At 44.0% G+C, this 23541-nt stretch overlaps 1 protein-coding gene across 6 annotated transcripts in view; it reads right to left on the bottom strand.

Moving 5' to 3' along the window:
• The window catches only part of Atp2b1 (ATPase plasma membrane Ca2+ transporting 1), a 111859-nt gene extending 110546 nt beyond the window's left edge, over nt 1-1313 (bottom strand). For 4 of the 6 annotated variants that reach the window (XM_052753195.1, XM_052753199.1, XM_052753200.1 and 1 more), the window contains exon 1: nt 1173-1313. The gene's annotated coding sequence lies outside the window, so the exon portion shown is untranslated. Of the gene's footprint in view, nt 1-306; nt 326-457; nt 572-1172 lie in introns of those variants that run through there. The other 2 variants (XM_052753197.1, XM_052753198.1) reach the window with 2 other exon arrangements.
• Between the last annotated feature and the right edge of the window lie 22228 nt (nt 1314-23541).

Here is a 23541-nt window from a genome sequence, read left to right as displayed (position 1 = left end):
CCTCACCTTGCGCCTCCAGCACCTCTTGGGGGGGCCCAAGCCAGGGATTAAATGGGTGACCCTCCCGGGGCGCGGGGAAGAGGGAGTGCCCGGGCACGGCTGCCCTCAAGGTCACCAGCACCCGCCGGGGTGGGGGCGACCGGTCTCTGGATGGGCTGTGGCGGCAGCCGAGCGAGGCAGCCCCGCGAAGTAGGAGAGCCGCGCGGGGTGGAGACCGAGAAGCCACCGGGACGGCGGCGGCGACTCCAAGCTGGAGCCGGCGCCGAGGCGCGCGCGCGCGGGGGAGAAGAGGAAGATCTTTCTCACCTTTACGGGTCTCCTAGCCGGAGCGAACCCCGGCGGCTCCGGGCAACTTCGCGGGGACCCGCCGCGCTCCACCCCGCGCGCCCAGCTGTCAGGACCCCCGCCGCGCCCTGCGCGCTCCGCCCGGCCTCCCCCGCAGGTGGCCGCCACTCACCTCGCCCGCAGCGGGAACCATTTTTCCGAGGGGGGGAAGAATCAAGGAAGGATAGGCGGGAGGGTCGGAGGAGGGGGGGGGGGAGAAGAGGTGGGGGGCGAGGAGATCGCAGGGGGAAGGTGGTCTCGGGACGTGCTCGCAAACCGGCTCGCTGGGCTCGGGGCGCCACGCGGAGGTGCGGCTGCACCTCGAGGAGGCGAAGGAGGAGGCGGCCGCCGCGGAGCCCGGAGACTCTCGGCGTCCAGCAGCCGGGGCTCCCTACTCACGCTGCACCGCGAGGAGGCGGCGGCGGCGGCGGCGGAGGAGGAGGAGGAGGAGGAGGCGGTGCCCGGCCCGGCCCCCGCCCAGAGCCCGGCGATCGCCGAGTGGCCGCTCGCGTCCCCGCAGGACCCGCCTCCTCGGCTCCGCAAAGCCGCGCTGCTCAGGGCGCGCCGCGCTCGGCACACAGCAGCAGCTCTGCCGGCCCCGCGCCGTCGTCCGCTGCAGCAGCAGTAGCAGCAGCAGCAGCAGCAAGAACCAGCAGCAGCGGGCGGGGTGCAGCCCCGGGGCGGGGTCCGGGGGGGACACCGGGAAGCAGACGGCTGGAGCACCAGGGGGGGCTGCGGCCAGCTCCCGGGGGGCCAGGGGGCCCGTGTGCACCGGGGTGACCCGCGAGATCGTTTCCGAGCGGGCAGTGAGTCTCGGGGCGGGGGGGAAGAGGAAGGAGGACGCTCACCCGTTCCACTCCGACGCTCCCCTTGGGCTCCACACCTCCACGCCTTCCCGCTCCACGCTGGCGGCGCAGCTGCCTCCCCGCTGCCTCTGCCACCGCCGCCGCCGCCGCCGCCGATGCTCGCGCGGCCGCCGCTGCCGCCTTGGCTGGGCGCGGTCACGTGACGCGGCCCGCGGGGAGCCTGAGGGCGGGCGGGCGCGCGCGCGCGCACGGAGCGGAGGTTTTTTTTTTAGCGCGGCTCGGCCGAGGACTGGCGCTTTCTCTCCCCCCCCCCACCACCTCCCGTCCCCGAGAGGGGCGTTTCAAGGGGGTGGATCCACCGAGCGCGCCCCCCACCCCACTCCACCCCGCCCCGGGGCCGGCGATCGCGCGCGCGCGGGCGCGCGTGTGCGCGGGGCCGAAAGGGTGGCCGGAGTGCAAGGCGGGCGGCTCGCGCCTCCGCTGCGCGCCCCTCCCTCTCTCTTCCTTCTCCCCCCCCCCCCCACCCTGCGCGCCGGGCTCGCCCGCTGCCCCCGCCCCCCTCCTGCGCGTCTACCCCCCCCTCCACCCCACCCCACCTTTTCCCCTCCTGCGGGGGCCTCTGATTGGCCGGCGGCCTCTGACGTCTGTGTTTCCATGACGTGTCGGCCCGGGGAGGGGCGGGCGCTGGGAGCGGGGAGGGGGAGGGCGGCGGGGGAGGAGGGGGCGGCGACTCGGTCCGTCACCGCCGCTTCCTAGGCGCGCGGCCGGGCGGCTCCCGCAGCGTGCGGAGGCAGGAGAGTGATGACTGTCGCCGCCGCCGCCGCCGCTGCAGTGGGACGACCTTCACCCGGGGTCCCGCTCCAGCCGCCCCCACCGGGGTGGAGGCGAAGCCGGTTCAGCGGACCCGGAGAACGGCTCCCCGCGGCTGGGCGCCCACTCCCTAAGCGGACCTGTCTTGTCTCCGGTCCCGGACAGTGACGCACTCGCCCGACAGCCGGAGTGCCTCCCCCTTGGGGACCGGAGCCCACTGTCCCCGTGTGCGCGCCGGCCCGGCTAGCAGACACCGGGGATCCCCGCTGCAGCGGGCCACACGGTGTCCGCGGGCCGGTGCAAAGAGGCCTTGCACGGTCCGCGCTTAAAGTCCTCGTGTTTCCTCTCTTAGGTTTGCTTTTTAATCTTGTTCTACCTGTGGCAAGCTAGTGGGGCTTTGAATTCCTCTTCTTTTCCCGAGGAGAAAGAAACGAGAAGAAATTTAAAAAGAAACCATACAGAGCCATGTGCAGTGTGGCGATAGTTAAAAGGTAGCCGATTCTGGCCCAACCTTTCGAACGTGTTGCAGTTTTAAAAAAAAGAAAAAGAAAAGAAAACGCTCGTTATCGCATCTACTTTTTCAAAAGGGTTTTCTTGACTGTGTCCACGGGTTTAAAGATGTGTATTCTGCCCCTTCCGTGTCTAATCGCCTCTGCTTTAACTAAAGGTCCCCAGATCGTTTAGACCTTATCAGGGTTATTTTCAGTATCACTTAACCAGAAAGAAAGAAAAAAAAAAGTTCTGTAGTGTTCTTTTTTGTTCAACCTCTGAAATGGAAGAATTGATAGTTGCACAGTCTTCTCAAAAGCACACAGGTAAAGAAAGGCAAGTGCTGCATTATGTATGTTCACTATAGCATTTGTTTTAAAATAATGTGAAGGCTTGGAAACAAAATATTTGAGTTTAAAAGCAAGTTTTCCACGATAAAACTGTTGAAAAAACGCATTTTTTTCCATTTATACTTTTTCACCAGGCTAGACATTACCAACCCTCTGAACTGTGCCCTTGACATGTAAAACTGGCACTGGGCATTTTTTTCCTCTCTGTTTCATCACAGAGAATAGGTTTGTGTGGTACAGTAAATAGCCCTTCTTGATACTATTTCAAATCTACATATAGGAAAGCAGATTAATTAAATTTCACTTAGGTAATTTCCAGTATTTTCTCGCCCCGAAATATCTTTCTGAATAGCTCAGACACATCCACAAACTCTTGGCTGGTTCTCAACTTTCGACCAAGGAAGTCCCCCGTAGAAAATTGAATTGTGCATTCTACTTTAATCAGGAATTTGACATTAAAGTAATAAATGAATCATTGTATGCTACACTAGCAAAATTGATAATAGATTAAACTAGAATCTGTTCACTTTATGGGTTTGTTGAAATTCTAAATCATCAAATGCATGTTTTTAAAAGTATATGTTCATGAAAAAAAATCACTGAGCATCCTTAGTATGGAACATTATTGCTATGAAATTTTTATTTGAGTGAAAATGTATATGTCCCAGAATATAGTTGTATGCACTTTAATAAATGTGAGTTACATGCATGATGAAATTTACTCTCATATAGTCAACATAATTGTACTGTATATTTGATTTGTATGTTTTCATTCCTTCAAATACGAAATTAAAGCTAAAAGCAATATAGAAGCAACTGCTCATTAAGAAATTCAATTTTTTTTCCTCCCGCAGGGCTTCATCCTGAAATCTCCCAAATGACATACTTTTCGATGTAAAAATGCTGAATTGCTTAATTAGGGTTTTTTGTTTTCCATCTGGTGAAAGAGATGGAACCAGGGCCTTATGGTGACAGGCAAGTACCCTGGCACTGGACTAGAGTTCAACCCTTCAGAATTATTTCTCATAAGATATTGGGCTACTGGAAGTCATCAATGCCCTTGTGTATTATATGAACATATCATCTTCATCTTAGAACTAATTTATCCCATGAATTTAATTGAACTGGAGGTATATTAGCATATAATAGGAACAACGCAATACAGTTTTCTACTAAATAATATTATAGTTTTGCAAATATGCTTTTTACTTACAATACCAAACTTATAAAGATGAACCCCAGAAAAGTTACTGTTTTGGATGCTATATTGGAAATGCAATAACATGTTAGGCAATTTTAATAGGTGCAATCCTTTAATTCCTTTTAATGGCATAATTGTATTGACATCTTTACTGGTAAATTGATTATGTCAAGCTTTATAACACATGCAGAAACTCCTCAGTGTAACCAAATGTGAAGAGAAACATTAGGCTCTTGATTCTCTTAAGAATTCTAGCCTAACATGATTTCACACTTCCATGATCCCAGCACTCAGGAGGCAAGGACCAGGAGGATGGAGAATTCCAGGCCAGCCTGGGCTGTTACATCGTGAGTTCCAGGCCAGTATTGTAATACATAGCAAGACCCTGTCTAAAAAAAAAAAGAGCAAAATTAAGACACCAACTGTAGTATGTTTTTGAAACAAGATACATTCCTTAAATGGACTTCTATATGTAAATATGTCAGTCCTGATCATAACAGAATACAAGAGGACTGATGGGTGGAGGGAGGGAGCAGGGTGGGAGGAATATCAAACACTTCCTAAAATACAATTATGTATGTTCTCAAATTTTCATTAACCTAGGGATAGAAACATTACTTAGCTGAAAACCCACAGAAAACTTATTTATTAGTAACAAATTAATTATATTTGTTGAATTAAATGGAGTACAATTACAAGTAAGCCTAAAATAAGAATCTTCAAGTCACAGAACAGTAAGTTTTTTATATATGAAAAATGCAAAACAGTTGGATGACAGCATTTGCTGGGAATTATTTCGTGCCTACATACTTCGTACCTTCTAGGAGTAAGGCATTTTCCACACCCCAAAAAACTGTATAATTTAGGCATATGGTATTGACCCCCAAATATAAATTCCAGCCAATAGCGAGATCATACCGAAATGCTGAGGAAGGTCCCTCATGGCAGATTTAGATCTGTCTTGTACCATAAGAGACAAACATAATTAATAGAAAAGAATATGTACAGTAAAAAGGCTGGGAACGTCACCTGGCCCTGAACAAGTTTACCATAATCATTTCCCTTGTCCTCCATTATTCAAGCGTATCCTGATGACCCTTGAGAGCCCTCGCCTCCCTTAATTAGAATGCATCGCTTTCCCATTACTAATGCCGAATTGTCATATATCATAGTGCTGTTATAAAATTTGGGTGAAATATTTGCATAAAGTTTCAACACGGTTTTTATTTCTCGCTTTTTCTGTTGTTTTGTTTGCGGGGGTTGTTGTTTTTAAGAAAGGTTCCCGGGGTTGGGGATTTAGCTCAGTGGTAGAGCGCTTGCCTAGCAAGCACAAGGCCCTGGGTTCGGTTCGGTCCTCAGCTCAGACCAAAAAAAAAAAAAAAAGAAAGGTTCCCATTCTATAACCCAGGCTGGCCTGGAACTTATCCGTAAGCCCAGGCTTGCTTTGAATTCCCTCTTTTCTTCCTTCTGCCTTCTCCACGTCAGGTGTGTCCACCAGACTCATCCAAAACACAGTATTCAATATATACTATATGTTCAATAAATGACATTATTCAGAAATACTCTTTTTTTTATTACAAAGTATTTTTTGGTTTTTCAAGACAGGGTTTCTCTGTGTAGCTTTGGTTCCTGTCCTGGATCTCACTCTGTAGACCAGGCTGGCCTCGAACTCACAGAGATCCGCCTGCCTCTGCCTCCCCAGCGCTGGGATTAAAGGCGTTTTCCAGAGTATTTACTTCTTATTACAAATTATTATTTTGCGCTACAAACATGCACGTTTGATTTGCTTAGTCAAATGGATTATACCCATGGGACAGAATAATTTGCTGATGAAAAAGAGACTCTATCTGTGGTCGGCCTTAAATCACAGCACACTGAACCACCAGTCCCTGCCTCATTTCACTGAGAGAGTCTAAGTCTTTTCCAGAAAAAATAAAAAACTTACATTTATTAAATGAGACATGATTTTAGCTACAGATAACCAAAAAGTAGACAAATAGTGGCTTTTTTGAATATAGGTTATGTTTGTGGAAAATAGAAAGGAGAAAACACATAAGAAGAACTATTTTACCCCATGCTTTCAGCCCATTGTCAATTATCTTCACTGCTTTACCATTGGATCTCAACCTTCCTAATGCTGTGATACAGGTCCTCATGTTGTGGCGACCCCCAACCATAAAATTATTTCCTGGCTACTTCACAACTGTAATTTTGCTACTTGATATAAATCGTAATGTAAATATCTGATATGCAGGGCATGTGATGTGCAACCCCGGTGGGGTCGCGACCCACAGATTGAGAACCACCTCGAGACTGCGCATCCTACTGGGAAGTCTGTGCTGGAGCCAAGCTGCTTGCTTCTTGGTGGCTGGGGGAGAGGGGTAGAGTGGGGTGGAAGGAAGGGTAGAGAGTGGGGAGGGAGGCCAGGAGCCAAGATAGGGCCTCCGGGGATGTTCTCCTCCCCAGGGACCTACTCCCAGTGGGCCCTACTTCTTTATAGTCCAGTCACCTACAGCTCCATCCGTGGATTCATCCACTGGTGACTCGAGCTCTCACGATCCAGGCACCCCTGAGCACTGTTGTGCAACGTGAGCCTTTGGAACCCCTGCACATCCCAACCACAGCAGATGCCAGTCCCACTCGAGAAGTTCGGAACAGGCGGTGGCATGGAATCGGCCGCTGAACACGGCCATCCAGAATGCGGGTTCATAGCTTCCTGCCCTACCATTTCTGATACCGTCCATCACTAGAACAATCGGCAGGATTTTTCCTATATTGATGTCAAACTCTAGTCTTTTTAGTCTGCTAGCTTATTTTTCCTGTAATTTTTTTGTTTTTTTTTTACTGATTTTGTTTGTCCTTGTTTTGTTTTGTTTGAACATCAATTCTTTGTTTGACCAAGAATTACTTTGGTCAACATTGCAGATTTCTGGGCTAGAACTTCTGGTTGAATCTCTCCAAAGTAGACAGTCCTTTCGATGGTTCTTGTGTGGAACACTCTTTTCTTCCTCTGCCATAGCATCTTTTTAAAGGTGTGTGTGTGTGTGTGTGTGTGTGTGTGTGTGTGTGTGTGTGTGTGTGTGTGTGTGTTGGAGCATTGTGTGAGACTTCACATAGACATGAACATAGAAGCTAGAGGAGAATGTTGTCTGACCTCAAGGGACTCTCCACTTTGTTGTTTGAGACAGGGTCTCTCAGTGGCCTAGAGTTTGCCCTTTACGCTAGACTGGCTGGCCACTGAGCCACATGGATCTACCTGTCTCTTCCTTCCTGGTGCTGGGATTGCAAACATGTGCCACCACGTCCAGGTGTTTTTCATGTACGTGCTAGAGATGGACTCAGATTCTTAGGCTTTGCATGCTAAGCTCTTTATTCACTGAGGTATTTCCAGCCGTTCTGTGTTTTTTAGTTGTTCTTGTTATCCATCCTGCCTATTTCTAATAGTAGGCTTTTGCTCTTCAGCATTTGTCTATCTTGATACTAAGTGTGCCCACTCCCACGACTTCAGCCCCTTGATGACAGGGGTAATGCTGTTTTACTTCCTAAGTACTTTTTGAGCCTGACAAATGTCCTCTGAGGTCACTAAGGTAGGAAAACAAGAAAGATTCTATTTACACGACATGAGTATCAAGTTAATAATAGTTCATCTAGTTATTTACACAAAGAAACTTTTATTAAGCACTTACTACATGGCAGACCTAGCAGAATTTGGCACCAAGTGAATGCCAATTCATTTAGCGCAAATGAATGAACAAAGAAAAGAAGTAACCGTTTCTCCGATGATGAATTCTAAGTTTATGCACATAACCTGATTTTATTCTTACCCTGTGCGGGAACTTTCTGGAGGGTCAGCATTTCTTCTTCCGCATAGAAACAATAGCGAGAAAGCAATCAACCAGTCACCCAAAGCAAGACACTGGAAGCTGCTGAGTTGATCCACGAGTCTCCCGTCTCGGTGTCAGTCAAACCGGAGCCATGGGACGAATGTTGATAACCGTGGGGCAGTAAGAGGAATGTGGAGTCTAGAAAATAACAAGAAGGGAGCCTGAAGACAGAAGTTCAGAGGGAAGATAATGCAGGCCAGCAAGGAGGAATCTTGCTGTTCCTTCCATACCGGTTAAGGCCATCAGCCAGGATGAAGTAAAACTAAAGACTGAGATGGATAGATGGAAAGAATTAAAATATGGTTAAAGAATAAAGTGTAGGTTTCCCAAGGCCTGGTAAGTTTAGAGTGCTTTTCCAGCAATATGAGTTTGCATGACAGTTTGTCAGAACTTAGAATTGGGATTGTTTTCCTATTTGGCTTCAGCATGTAGAGTCAAGGGTCCGGTGCACAACTTCCTAGCGAGAATGGACATAGCCCTGATAATCAGAGTGTACTAGTCTTTTTCAGACCGCCAACAAAATACTTCAGACTGAATGGCTAAAACAACACAAATTGATTTTTTTTTCACCATTCTAGAGCCTATGGGGAGTTTCTGATAAGGCTTCTCTGCCTGGCTTGCAAGACATACCTCCATGCTTTTACATCATGTGACTTGCATTGGTAAAAGTGAGTGTAAAGGGAATCTCTCCTTTAGGAGTACACTGGCCCTATCAGATTAAACACCTACCATTACAACCTCACTTCACTCTAATTGCTTGTCTAAAGGCCTCTTCTTCATACAGGCACACTGAGCGTTAGAATTTCAACACATAAATATTAAGGGACTCAGTTCGGTTCATAAATGCAGACTCATTTTTGGTAAGAAGTTTTTAGAGTTCTCATATGAAGCCTCTTCAGATCTGCTGGATTAAATTGCCTGCATTTATGTAACTCTGCTCCTCCATTGTTTGTGGGTGGTGCATATAAATGGTACCGAGGATGTAGGAAACAATACTGATAACGAAACCGAGGGTAAAGACACAAGACATTTGTGAGTCTGGAAATGGAGAACTCACTGGTAGAGGAACAAGCAACCAACCATAAGCAGTTGTTAGTTCAGGGAATTAGTAAACCTGGAAATGAGCCAGGTAGACAGAATCACAGAATTCTACTGATAACTGTGGCAGGAAATGACCGAGGGAGCAAAGTGGGTACAAGCAGCCTGTCTGAATGTTGTGTCCCCCTAAAATTCATGTTGGAAGTCGAGTCCCCCACACTGATCAAGTAGTGAGAATTCAAAAGGCCCTTCAAGAGCAGAATTAATTTGCTTTTAAAATAGGCCGGAAGACTTACTCTGTTCTCTACCATCTCAGGACACAGAAGGCACTGTTTGTGAACAAGGAAACCGGCCCTCACCAGATGCTCAGCCCCTTCTACCTTGATCTGGGACCTCCCAGCCTCCAGAACTGCAAACGTAATCACCAGCTGCTTAAGAGTCTACGGTATATGTTGGTAGCATTCTGCATGGGCTGCAATGTCATGTAAAGATAGAATCCTGCGTCTCACAGTGGAGTGCTGGTACTGGGTCCTCCCAGTTCACTCATGCCAGGGAAAAGCATCAGGGAGGCTTAATTTCTGCCTAGAATTGTAAATAAATAAATAAATGGGGAACCAGTGATAAAAGACACTAAAGAAAACCACCCTACACACTTCACTAAGAAATCCCACGACACAAAAGACAGAGGAAGTCATAACAGCAGCTAGAAATGGGAAAAAAAAAGAAAAAGAAAAGAAACAATTACCTTCAATTACCTAATGGCTAACTGTATATTAACAACCACATGGGTAGAGAGATCAAGGGTGCTTTCCTCAGCGTTCTTCTGGAAATAACTCTCCTGTGGGAGTTTTCCGTATTCGTGAAAGCGCTCTTGCCTTCCCAAGAGAATCACTCATACTCCAACACTGGAGGTTCCCGCATGCACTAGTTAGATGTCTGCATAGTCAACACGTCGGGAATAGTGAGAAGCGGAGAGGGATGCCAGCGTGAGAGAGACACGAAAGGAAAGCTGACAGAAAGCCCCGTGATGCGGCTCAGCATGGGTGCCAGTTTCTCTGCTGGACAGCTTGGCGTGTCCTTATCAGAAGATTGCAAGGAGCTGGGCCTTGGAGGAACAAGAGGTTGGTAGAGAGCTTATCGCTCATGATAAGAGACAATAGTCTTGCTGTGCCCTCCCCCAAAACTCCCACATACACCTTTATGAATGTTTGGATGTCTGCCACTCAGAAGGCATCCAGAGCCAGCCAGAGGGGATGACAAATGGAGCCTAGCCAAGAAAGGAGGCTTGGTGTTTCTCCTCATCCCTTCTTCTTGTCCTCCACACCTGGAAGCGCTGTGTCTTTGAGAAATGAAAGAGAGAGAGAAAATGGAAGTACAAAGACTGAGCAAGCTCTTCTCCTCCAATACACACAGATAGCCATAGGGAGAGAAAACCTTTGGTTCTGGTGAACTCACACTTCCCTTGTTGAAAACTCTCAGAAGGTAAAAGACTTTCAGGTGTTAATGAACAGGCTTGGGAGGCTCCCTAGGCCTTGGATCAACCATTGAAATCATCCTTCCAGCAAAATATGCACGTGAGGCCATAACTGATAGGCACATGTGTTTAGAATAAGAATACATGCCGGGTGGTGGCGGCGCATGTCTTTAATCCCAGCACTCGGGAGGCAGAGGCAGGCAGATCTCTGTGAGTTCAAGGCCAGCCTGGTCTCCAAAGCGAGTTCCAGGAAAGGCCCAAAGCTACACAGAGAAACCCTGTCTTGAAAAAACAAAAAAACAAACAAACACAAAAGAATACATGAGTAAGCTGGATATGATATAGCAGCTGCAAATCACAGTCTCATGAAAACAGTTTGGGTAGCCTTGTCAGTCCATACTGAAAGCTGTACTGACAAGGAGTTTCTTTGAGCTGAACAAGAAGAGCACAGCTACCTTAAAATTTTGTGGATACAATCCTGAATGCTTATCACTGTGAAAACCTGGCAGGAGCAGGGCCCAGTCAGATGTGTGTTCCTGTCTAACTGCAAGATCCAGAAATGCTGAGTTCTTCATAAAACGTTGTTAGAGGAATGGTGAAATCTCTGGGTACAGCATGTCACAGACTCATTGCTTTCCCAATTCTTCAGCCCCGACTGTTGGGACTTTGTGGGTGCCAGACCCATTTGAGGCCTTCTGGTCTTTGGCTTCCCCTTTTTTTGTTTGGGATCTAGAGTCCTCCAGGTTCTCAGTGGGTGTCTTGAAACTCCAGCAACTGTGCCCTTTCCAGCTTCTGGCTACCCAGGTTCTGATGCACTGATTCCACTTCTCACATATGTTTCCACTCACTTCTGCTTCTTTGCAGCTTAGCCTGTGATCTAGCTCTGGCCCCTCTGAAACTTTAATCATACCTGTCTCTGGAAGGTGTTCCAATGGCTGACTTTTGGCTTGCCAAGATTCTTGACTCTTCTGTACGTTTTTAGCTTTCCAAGTTCCAAATTCTAGATGCCTTTTAATGCTTTGCCGCCATTAATTGCAGTGTGTTTCTATTCCTAAAAGCCATGGGCTATTATGCAAAAATCCAAGTGCCAGGCTTTAGAGAGCTCCTTTAGGGTTGCTAGATAGGAAGGCTCCCAAGACAGTACAAAGCCTTGCAATTCCTCTTGGTTGTCCATCAGAGATAATGGGTAAGACTGTATGGCTGGATTCACCACACATCTTTGTTGCAAAATACACTAAAATCAAGCTGGAACTGAACTGGAAGTTTCTTCCTTGTTGGTTGGTTTTCATAGTGCTAGATGGTGCTAAGCAAGCTGCCAGGGGAGAGAAGGCAACAGCTCTCTTACCCAGCTGTGAACCCTACGAACTATAATAACAACCTACCAGAGAAAAGCTATTCACCGGTGCAGTACTGGCATGACAGCTTTGGGGGTAACCAACTACTCTTTGCTTGGATTTGAGGTTCAACCTGCCTGAGGGAATTCATGCCTAATACTGCAAATTCAGTCCAAAATCTACTGTTGAAGAGGTCAGCGTGGTATTGCTGTGACAGACATGACTGTTGTTTTGGAGAGGATTGTGGAAGGACCTTGGAACTCTGGCCTAGAAAATTCATTAACTGTTGAGAACTTAGTGGGCAGTTTGTAGGAGCTTGGAAGGTAAGAATGTTGAGGGCAATGCAGAAGATGGAGGCCTGGCTTCTGAAGTTTCAAAGGGAAGTTTAAAGACTCTGTCAGAGCCATTTGTTATTTTAAATTAATATTCTGTGGCTCTGGTTAGCTGGGGCTGAAGAGTCAGCTATGGTAAACAAGATACCAAAACTACAAAAGGGAAAGCTTTACTTTGCTGGGATACTCAATGCTGGCTGGCTAGAGCTGAGAAATGAATAGTGATGAAGAGGAGACCAGCATCGTTGGAGATGAAATCTTCTGGGAAGTGTTTCCTGAGAGCATGTAGGAGCTGTGTTTCACAGGCAGCCGACGTTGTACTTCAAGTTGGCAGCTGAGCTTGGTAGTGTAAGAGTGACCCAGGTGGTACTGGTTTTAAGGTCGTGGAGAGCAGCTCAGGCTTGGCACTGTGAGAGGCCAAGAGAGGGCCATTGTTGAAGGTGCAGCCCCAGTGGCTGTTGAAGGCACAGGATTGAAGGGGGTCATAGAGAAGTTGAGGCTTGGCACCGTGAAGAGAGCCTATGAGAGGCTAGTGGTGAAAGTGCAGCCCCGTTTCAGCAGAAGACCCCGGCATTTTGGAGATGCTAGTACCATGGGATGATCACCAAGAACAGCAGCAGTGGTGGTGTGGAGCCAGCCAGAGCCTAGAAGACAAGCTGTGTGTGTTGCAGAAGGTAGAGCTGAAGAAGTGACCCAAGCCCCAGAAGATGGTAAGCAAATCCCAGACATTAGACATTGAGTTATTTACACTTTTGGAGTTTGGTTTTGCTTTGATTTGCTTGTGACTGTGCCCTGATTCTTCTCTCTTGAAGTAAGAAAGTATTTCATGTATTTTTGATTTTACAGGACCCCACAGTTGAGAGACTTTGAATTTTAAAAGACTTCGGATTTAAAAAAAGATTGGCTATTTTAAAGAGATTGAACTTTTAGTAAAGACTGTGAGTCTTTCAAAGTTATTTATATTTTTAATGCAGAATCTTGGGGATGAATGAGAAAGAAAAGGTTGTGGCTTAATGGTGATGTGTTTGGTGTCAAGTTGATTGGGGGTCAGGTGTGCTGGATAATTTTATGTCAACTTGACACAAGCTAATGTCATCTGAGAGAAGGGAACGTCAATTAAAAAAATGCCTCCAAGTGGGATCAGGATCTATCCCTGGTGCATGAGCTGGATTTTGGGAGCACATTACCTATGATGGGATGCCTTGCTCAGCCTTGATGCAGGGGGGAGGGACTTGGTCCTGCCTCAACTGAACGTACCAGGCTTTGCTGACTGCCCATGGGAGGCCTTACCCTTTCGGAGGAGGGGATGGGGAGTGGGTAGGGGTGAGGGAGGTTTGCGGGGAGCAAGAGAAGGAATGAGAGGGGTATCTGTGGTTGGTATGTAAGATAAATAAAATTAATTTCTTAAATAAGAAAATAAAATTTAAGCAAATGAAAATGCCTCCGTAAGATCAGGCTGTAGGCAGGGCTGTAGGGCATTTTCTTTAGTGATTGATAGGAGAGGTCCAGGCCTATGGTGGGTGGTGCCATCCCTGGGCTGGGCTCTAGAAGAAAGCAGCTGAACAAGTCATGAGGAGGAAGCCAGTAAGCAGCACTCCTCCATGGCTTCTGCATCAGCTCCTGCCTCCAAATTCCTGCCCTGCTTGAGTCCCTGTCCTGACTTCCTTCCATGATGGACTGTGATGTGAAAGTATAAGCCAAATAAACCTTTTCCTCCCCAACTTCCTTTTGGTCATAGCATTTCATCACAGCAATAGAAAACCTATCAAGGACATGTCTATATACTTTAAAATTTTTTTTTCCAAAATACATATTTAACAGAGTTTTAATAATAAAACATCCAAAATCAGGTATGATGCCACACGCCTGTAATCCCAGCACATGGGAAATGGAGGCAGGAGAATGAAAAGTTCAAGACTATCCTTGGCTATACAGTGAGTTCAAGACCTGTCTCAAAAAAAATAGGTGCAGATAGTTACCTGCATGTGTTTACATATTTTTCTAATTCTAATCCTATAGATACATGATATGTGAGAGGAAGATTTCTATAGTCACCTCCTGGCAGAACCAGAGTAGGAAGCTGTTGGAATTAGTGCAGAGTAGTTATTGTGCTGCAATAAGAGATTGACAGGATGTGGAACCTGCATACTTTTAGTAGCACTGGCCATTCACAAAATAGTAAGAGAATTTCAGAGAAATAAATGACTGTGTGACCCTGTAATATATACTGTATAAACTTACACTAGGGAAATTTAAATGAACTGAAATATTAGACTTGGCTTTGAGGAGGATTCAATATGGTATCTAGAAAGAGCCTGAGGGTTAGGTATTAGGTAACCTGGACTTGAACTCCTGTTCTGAAGTTTACTACTAAATTATCTTGTTCAACCAGTTCCTCATCCTCTCTGGTTTTCCTCTGTGTAAAAGGATAACTTCCTAGGGCTCTTTTGAGAATGAAGTTACACAATGCACTTTTCAGAGCAGGTGTTCAATGACTAGGTCTTCTTTTTCCTTTTTTCTTCTTTCTTTTTTTTTTTTTTTTTTGGTTTTGGTGTTTTGAGACAGGGTTTCTCGGTGTAGCCCTGGCTGTCCTGGAATTCACTTTGTAGACCAGGCTGGCTTTGAACTCACAGAGATCCTCCTGCCTCTGGCTCCTGAGTGATGGGATTAAAGGCATGAGCCAATACACCCAGCCAATAACTAGATCTTTAACCACTGTCCTACATAATCTGTCACATTTTAGAGTAATTCTTAAAATTCACTAGGACAGTGGTTCTCAACCTTCCTAATGCTGTGACCCTTTAATCCAGTTCCTTATGTTGTGGTGACCCCCAACCATACAGTTATTTTCGTTGTTACTTCATAACTGTAATTTCACTACTGTTAGGAATCATAGTGTAAATATTTTTGGAGATAGAGGTTTGTCAGGGGGTCATGACCCACTGATTGAGAACCACTGTGGCTAGCATCTATAAAAGTAAAGTAATTAAGGGAAAAATGAAAGAAATGTAGTTAAAATGTATACAGCTTCAAAGGAAGTTTTTAAACTTTATAAACCATGTTCATTATTGTAAGGGAGGTTTGGAAAGTTTAAGAAATTTTGAAATAGTAAAGACATTGAGATTGAAGTTCTATTTGTATGACATATTAATTAATCTGCTAACTCAGATTATTTTTTGGTCAGAAAAGAAATTCCCTTCTAATTTAGAAGATCATTACAATTTGAGTTAAGATCATCTATGTAGCTAGTTATATAAGCATGATAAAAAATTAGCAAAATGTCTTTTAGTAGTTATTAAACAAGAGAGACTATGGTCTCCCTTGAAAATAGAGATAAATCATTTGTGTTGGTGACTTTTTTGTTGCTATGTTAAAGCACTATGACCAAAAGCAAGTTATGGGAGACAGAGTTTATTTTGGCTTATGGCTCCAGTGAGACAAGAGTCCATCATGATGGGGAGATGTGGTGGTAGGACTCAGATTTGGGGAGCTCATATCTCAAGCGTGAACATGAAGCAGAGAGTGTGAACTGGAAGTGGGGTGAGGCTGTCAACTCTCAAACCCCGTGTCCCACGATGCACTTCCTCCAGCAAGACTGGACCCCCTCCCCAAACATTCCACCAGCTGGGAGTCAAGTGTTCCAAACGCCTGAGCCCATGGATGACATTTTGTATTCAAACCGCTGTACCATTCTTCAAGAAAGCTTAAGATGACCACTGAATTCAGAACCAGAGCCCAAACAGTGAACACCAAACTGTCTCAACAAGGCATGCTATCCCTACACTGCTTCCCAACCCTGCAGCTGGGAGCTAATTAAATAGCTCAGAGTGCCGCGCTGAACCTTAGTACTGCATTTACAAAACAACTTCAGAGGACATGCTATTAAAGTCTGGGGTTTATCAGAAGGAGCCAGCTCTTTTTTTAAGCAGCCCTTAAAATTAACATACTGGATAAGCTGCTTATTATAGACAGAGCCTATGAGATCCTTCATATAGATCCAGAAGTTAAGCAGTGAATTTCTAAGCCAACTAATGAGACTATTGCACTGAGACTAAAATCTAAAAATAGCATTTTAGATAACCCAAGAGCATTTTGAGAAGTAAATTTATACTCTATATGGTCATTTCTAAAATGCTAAAAGCCACATTGATAACCACTAATATACTGGAATCTCTCTGGGCTGAAATGTGGAGCAATTCTGTACTTAATTAACTTAGAAATATACCAGTGATAATGGGAATGTGTGAGAAAAGGATATTTTAAATTACTGTGAATTATACTTCTCCCTTTAATTAATCTGAATAGTTAAGCTTTAAAATTCATATCAAAATATCCCCCAAATAAATAAAATCTTACTTTGTAAGGCAGTGATGACAGCTATCATTATTTAAATTATATACAGTAAGGGGAGAAGTATGATATAGAACCATTTAGCAACTGGACTCTTTGGAGGTCATAGAAGGTATCTACTATTGCAGGCATCCTGATGTACTGGATACTCAAAAAGACATGGAGAAAATTGGTGAGATCTTTATAGTTCTTCTCACTTATCTCTAAAATGGGAGATGCAACATTGAGCTTACATTTCTTCCAGCAATATAACAAATTGCAAGAGCAGGTTTGGAACAGTTCAGCATCCCTGAAACCTGCTACAAGTAAAAGTCATTGTGTACAAGACCTTTCATCTAGACGAGGAAGTTATGTGACCTATGGTGGCATGTGCTCCTACGTGTGGGTTTCATCGATGCAAAAGGAAGAAAGCTCTGGGGGTTATGTCTATGTCCTTAAAAATAGTCTTCTTACTGAATTATGAAGCGGTAAAGTCTACAGATTAGTGTAGGATGCATTTACAGGTTCGTAGTAGTGTATGAACTAGATGAGGTGGAAAGACAATCTGCCAGTAAACTTTTAATAAAGGGACTGCCTCTGGCTTACCAGTTTTTTAAAATTGTGCGCATGCACGTGCGCATGTGTATACTAGAAGATCACTTTCTAGATGAAAAATCGGGTCCTCCTTCAGTGTATAAGAATGTCATACTACCTTCAGTGACTACGTCCCTATCTAAAGGCCCTGAACACCATCTTTAATAATTTCAAGTAGGAATTAAGCGTTTCTTCAAGATTGGTCTTTTAAAAACTAATGAAATAAAAACAAAGTGACTATTCATTATCATGGCAGTTTTTTTTTCCCCCAGAAGGTTTTACAGTTTGAAACAAAACATGGACTTTTACAAATATCTTCTCTAGCTGATGGAAGCCAGACCCTCCCTTGATAAGATTCTACAATGAGTGCTTGCCTTTGTCCACCAAGCCACAGCTGCCGCTGCCTGGTTGATCAGTGACTGTCTTCTCATATGTAGAGTGTATAGCTTGGAAGAAGGCCCCAAGGCAAAAAAAACATGGGATGCCTTGATAAAATGAGAGACCAGGAAGGAAATGGATTTTTTTTTGAGTGTGAAATGATTGAGAAAATGAAATCTACTACTGCCTGCAGGAAATGCACGGGGTAAAATTTAGATAGTATGCTAAGGACAGACAGCATGATGGGTTTAGAGGAAATCTATTCAAAGGCTCTTTAAGGCAAAGATGATCATGATGCTGAATTAGTGTAGGTATTGAACACAGGAAGAGAGACATAACAGTTGTCTTCAGATATCAGGGATATTAGCTGGAAAAGATAGATTATCTACCCATAGGTAATTATTTGCTTGATAGAAGCAATCTTTCTTGTTTATTCAACGGTTAAGTAACTAGCTACATTTTGAGCACCATAATAATATGGTAGGTATGACAGACACAAGGATTTAGTCTGGTAGGAAGAACAAAAAAAAAGCAATTCTAGCTTAGCGTGGTAAGTGCCAGGTATCATGTGTGCGTGGGGCTTAACAGAGGAGATGATGCTCATTTTGAAGTTTGAATTTTGAAAGATCAGCTTGAGTTTGAGTGGTAAAAGGAGAGGGCTTTCGTGTAGAAGGAACAACATATGCCAAAAAAAAAAAGGAAGTTGAAATACTAGCTTTTTCCATTGATTACAGGCTAGTCATAATGGCTAGAGCATAGAATGTACTGGAAGCCGATTATAGGAAAGAAGTTGGAGAGATAGGCTAGCAGCAGCATTGTAAGTGTGATGGGAAGATGGGAAGAAATTTCAACTTTCCAGACAGCTGTTCTGCTTAACACCTATTATCCCATTCCTCAGGAGGCCGGGGAAGGAGAATTGTATGGTCATCAAGGCCAGCCTGGGCTACTTCATCCATTCTAAGACAGATTGAGCTACAGAGTGAAACACCGTCTCCAAACCAATGGGGGACCTATCAGTCATCCTTATCAACAACAAAACAGGGAAAGGGGTAGTAGAGATGAGGAGAACCATGAAAAGATTTGAGTTCTCTTAGATTCTGGTATCAACGGATGGCTGTGCTTTCAAGGACCATTTCCCTGGTTTGTTACTGCTACCAGTTGAAACATCTGAATCAAATAAAATATCTTAGAATGTTAAATATGAAATGTATGTACATACACATAAGTATGTGTCTATCCCCGCTGATAACCCTAGGTCGTGTGTCAGGAAGAATACAAGGGCGAAGGGAGGTAGGATAGTAAGAGAGTTAAAAATAATGTAGTTAAATATAGAAGATTATTACAAACTCATATTTGAGGCTAAAATGAACAATGTAGTGGTTAAGATAAAAGAATGGAAAATAGAGAATTCCCCTTTAGGACAAATTCTTGAACAATGTATAACACACACACACACAGTTCTTGAAAGTTTTATTCATATAAAACTTCCCATTATATATGCACATGGTTCCTATAAACATTAACTGACTTAACTCTACAGATACAGGTAAAAGTACATTTTGGATTTGATATAAATATCTACTGAAGCTAAAATTGTCACATCCAATCAATTGCCATTAATGACAATTAGAAAGTATTGATCTGGGAAGGAGCCAAATGGCAAAATCATTTTCCAAACAGAAACAAAGCCTTCAAAATAAACACACAAAACACAACCCTGTAAGCCGCAAAAATGGCAGAGCCTCAAAATGGCCTATGCCGTAAGAGAATATGATAGGAAACCTCAGACTCTCTTTCTGTGTGGGCAAGTTCTTGGTCCAATATTCAAGAGCTCTATTTTTGGAGGCTTTCTATTTCTCCCTTGCTGATGGTGGGTGCCATCTTTTGAATACCAAGTACTCTCTTGCAGCCCAGGTTCCTTCTTCCTACGGCTCCATTCCAGCAACATTTCCGGAAAGACGCAGGGTCACCTTCTCATTTTATACATTGAAGGAATAGATGTCGGTATGAATGTTAGGGACCCAACTATTGAAGGACATGGTTTTACTTAGCAAGCCGTCACTCCTTTGTGGGTCTCAAATAATAGCACGTTTAGGAACTCCCTCCATTGATAGGTTTAACTCTTTCCTTCCAAAACAGCTTAATTACGTCAGTTACCATCCAATGACTTTCCATTGTGCAAACATTCCCCTGTCGATTTGCTTCCTCCCCCAAAAAAGGGATGTGTAGCAATTACCCAGCTCACATTATTGTGGTGATGGTGACTCAGGACATTGAAAGGCATGTGACTTTTAGACTTTCCCTCTCCCCATCATTTCCACTATACTTCGCATAATGCATGTGCTAATTGCAAACATCCTGTGTAATGATTTGTCAGGTTTTCCATGACTGCGAAGATGCGTAGACTTTTAATCCTGTACGCGGACGAAAGTCCATTTTGCTCTGTTGTTTCCTTGTTTGGCTGCCAAGCTTGCTGATAGCCACCTAATGAACAAAGAGTAAACTATTATCGCTTTAATTGGTCTCCACTGGCTAATTCATAGGAGGCTTTTAGAAACGCATTTATTATATAATTAAGAGATTTGTGATTCCTTTTAAGTCATTGGCCATAAAAGGCTTTGTTTAATATAATAATTACAGTCACTTCTCCTGTTGCCCTGGGTCAGCAGCCTACTCTCGCCCTTGGAGACTGTTTTCTCAAAGTCAAAATTGTCTCTGGTTTCGCTCTCCCCGCAATCTGCTTCCTTCACAGCCCACGTTCCGTTGCCCTTCACGTTTGTAAAACCCATAAGCTCGTCAATTGTAAGAAGATTGAAATCGCCAGTTTGTTTGTACCTTTTTCCTCCTTTCTTCCCTAATCCTCACATCCAAGGCTTTAGAGACGTTCTACTTGAAGACTCCAAACTGTAGCTTGGTAACTTAAGCCGTTGTAAAGCATATGCTGGAGATAGGTTCTGCGTTTTAAACATGGAGCTGACAGTAGAACATTTTTAGAAGTCAAGAAAGTTTTCTCCTATTGCGTTTGTTGAATATTTGTCCCTAAGTCTTCGTTCTAAACCTTCCTGCACTTGACTTCAAGCTACTTCATCTTTGGTTTTTGTTTGTTTGTTTGTTTGGTTTTTGTTCTTTTTTTTTCTTTTTCTTTCTCTTGAGCATGTAAAGATTCTTTCTTGGTGCCTGTACAAGCTGTTCTACATCCTTTGTCAACCGGCACGCTCACGTTTTGCATTCTTGGATTGCCCGGTCTTACCTTTATCTCTTATCTTTACTCAGACAGCACAGAGCTACTTGAGCATGCTAAATGCAGTTGACATTCTTTGTTATTTGATAGGGAATTAGCTACTGTTAGATTTAGCATAGTCGTGTAGGAGCTGGGTGTGGTGGCTCACACTTGTTATCCCAGTATTATGAGATGGAGGCAGGAGGTTGGTCTGGGCTACACAGTGAGACCCTGTCTCCAAAGAACCATATCAAACAATCTGACTGCACACTGCTGGTAATAAAATATTCATGTTGATAATGCTGATAACATTGTGACAGCTAGAAATGCCAGCATCTTAGTGCTGCCACGGCCCCTCCATTGGGAGTAGAACTTGGAGTTAGACACTTGTTTGTTTTTCTTTCTAATGTTATATTGTAGATCATTCTGATTTCAATTTTAAGTAAAATGAAAGCAAGTTATAAAGCTGTTTCTGTAACCAGTGAAAAATTGTGTTGACAGTCCCTTATTATTAATGTATTAGTGGTAACCTTGCTTTTGTTTAAAGACTTTGTTCTGTTGTTCATACTAGGTTGGACAGCCACTAAACTGGTGTGGAGACAGATAAATCTAAGTTTCTGGAGCGCTTTTTTCTTTCAGTATAAATATTTAATTGTGTCATGAGAAATGCTTATGAAAAATTGTGACACATGCGAGGATTGATTCTCCCTGTAAGTAGGGCACTAGTTCCAAATCTGCAAAAAGAACTAAAACTTTCTAAGCCTTTCGAAGTGGTGACTATTCTAGGCACTTGAAATGATTCTCTTGAATCTTCGTGGTACCTCACAAACTAGATGTTATCGCCTGCAATGTGCAGATGAGTAATTAAAAGTTAAATAGCTTACCCCCAGTTACAGTTAGCGCTGAGAAGAACCAGGATTACAACATAGGATTGAGTCTAAAGTTCGTTTCCTTTTTTCACGTTCTTAAAATAGGCCCTTCCTGCTCACGCTGAGGGTGGAACTCAGCTCTGCAATAAATTATAATGCTCACTTCCAGGGCCCACTGCTTTGGAGGAAAAGAGCAAGGGTTCTGGAGTTGAAATTCCTGGACTCCTAACTCAGTGCTACCTACCACTCGCCAATTGTGGTAGTGAGTATTACTGCTTCATAATCTGTAAAATGGGTGGGAGTATAACAGTATCCACTCAATAGTGTGGTTTATAAGGACACAGAGAATACATATAAAGCAATCAATCAAGCGGTCAATAGTAGTGTTTTATAGATATTTTCAAGGGTTTTGATCTCCCTATAAATGTCAGTATTTGAGGCTGGGTTTGCTTGAGGTCCTGGGTTTGTTCCCTGGCACTGGAAAAAAAAGTTAGCTCTTTGTATGCATAAGCTATAAATTTTCTTGCTGGCTACTTATGTCTGGCTCATTTGGCAATCACTGTTCTATTTTAGATCCCTGCCCGATTTTACATGTTCGTTTATTTTTTTTCCCTTTGATGCATGCAGAAGATTGAAAAATGCCTATAAATTCCCCACTAATCCTCCCTTGGAGAGCGTTCTCCTCTTGAAAACAGACTAGACTTGGTGACCCGCTTAAGGAACCGGCCAAGACAGAGTGAGAATTTGAAGGCTAAGTGATAGGAAATCCACCACATATCTCTGAGTACTCATTCAGAGGAGTCTCAGGCAAACAAAAGCACTCAGACCTCCACTTTGGAGAAGTATAGATGACCCTGGCCATCAGATCCACAGAAGCCTGGTCTTCCTGTCATCCTTATCAAGTAAAGCTGTCTTGAGCCTTCCAGACCAGGTCATCTGCCCCCTCATTATCACGGAATATCCTCAGTGAGCAGAAGACTCTCCCCCACTGAGTGCTGCCACAATTGTTGATCCACAAAAGTCATGATATCTAATAAAAATGTTCGTTGTTTTAAGCTATAACATGTGCGAGTAACTTATTGCATAGCAATGAGTAACCAAAGAAAAGTATTATTTTTATTTATTATTATAGTATTATTTCTTTATTTTATTTTTATTTCTTTATTTTTCCTTATTAAAAAAAAACTATTGTGCCAACAACTGTTCTGGTATGGGGGTAGATTTATCTATGAGTGACCTAAGCAAGATTATTGCTGTCAATATGGTTACTGTATTAGTCACAGTTCTCAGAGAATGAAGCCAATAGGCTAAGAATATAAAGATGCATACAAAAGGAGATTCACTGTAGGAAATCAATCATGCAGCTATGGAAACTCAGAAGTCCCATAGTCTGTTGTCTTAATTCTACAGAAGTGAGAAAACTTGCGGTAATAAGCCTGAGGCCGAAGACCTTGAGGACTCATGGGTGGGCTGATGTCCAAGTTTCAAAACTGAAGAACCAGGAACTCCACAGTCAAGGGTAGGAGAAAAAGTGTGTCTCAGCGCTAGTTAAAAAAAAAAAAAAAAAGCAATTTTCCCCCTTTCCCCTTTCTCAGCTTTTCTGTTCTATTTAGACTCCTAGCATAATGAAGGAATCCTAACCATTTTAGAAAGGGTAACCCATGTTGCTTAGTCTGCTAATTCAGCTCTCTCTGAACACTCTCCACATCTCACAGACACACCTAGACAGGATGCTTTCCTACCTATCAGAGTATATTTAGTTCAGTTAAGTTGGAAAACCAACTACATTAGAATTAACCCTCACAATCCCAATCTACTAAAGGCACAGACAATAAAAATAGGCAAATTCCCCAAATTCATAAATCTCACACAGTAAATAACCAATGTAAGAAGATACTGACAGGTATAGGCCTGTGGGGCTAGTAGAAATTTGAAGGGAATTTAAAAATGACTCCTCATTAATCCATTGACCAATTAATCCAACAAGTGTTTAGTATTGCATAACTACCTTGTGCTTAGTGTTACATAACATAATCCATAATGTACCCTGAGGTAAACATACATCATAATAGTATTCAAGGAATACGCCATCAAGGGGGATGCTCCCCT

The sequence above is a fragment of the Peromyscus californicus genome, unplaced genomic scaffold (assembly GCF_007827085.1).
Source record: "Peromyscus californicus insignis strain IS unplaced genomic scaffold, ASM782708v3 Scaffold_24__1_contigs__length_46423439, whole genome shotgun sequence".
In the NCBI taxonomy this organism is placed as follows: Eukaryota; Metazoa; Chordata; class Mammalia; order Rodentia; family Cricetidae; genus Peromyscus; species Peromyscus californicus.
The sequence above is the reverse complement of the archived record's forward strand: the minus strand, read 5'-3'. Positions and strand labels throughout refer to the sequence as shown.